Source organism: Penaeus monodon, chromosome 28 (assembly GCF_015228065.2).
Source record: "Penaeus monodon isolate SGIC_2016 chromosome 28, NSTDA_Pmon_1, whole genome shotgun sequence".
Lineage (NCBI taxonomy): Eukaryota > Metazoa > Arthropoda > Malacostraca > Decapoda > Penaeidae > Penaeus > Penaeus monodon.
The window spans coordinates 35,768,648-35,769,144 of NC_051413.1; positions in this window are offsets into that span (position 1 = coordinate 35,768,648).

Genomic DNA, 497 nt, shown 5'->3' on the forward strand with positions numbered 1-497 from the left:
TTGCCGGCGCCGTTCAGACCTTTCGTGGAATGGCGCCATTTTCGTCCTAGATTTAAAGCGCTATTCTTTTTATTGCGGGCGATGGTTCGTTTTCATTTTTCCTCTTGGCTTATTTTGCAAGACTGGAATTTTCAACACACCAATAATGCCCGCCAGAGTGGTTATGGATAATGAAGAGATTAAGCAAATGATTACAATGCATTTTCTACGGCACGTGAGTAGAAAACGGATCAGGTGACGTCACGCGCGACAGACAGGGATGAATTAAACGCGAAAATATCATGGAAGATTTACGCATGACAAAGCCGGGGGTTTTCTCTATGAGGCGGAATCAGCCAATTACGAATTCTATCTACAGCAATTGAGATTAAAAAGGTCAGCGGGTGTGACGTCATGCTCCTCTTATGCATATATAAATAAGGAGTGTTTTATGCAATATGTCGTATCTTATCATTTTTTCCTTCCTTTCTTTCTCTCTCCTTGCAAGTCACCCCCTT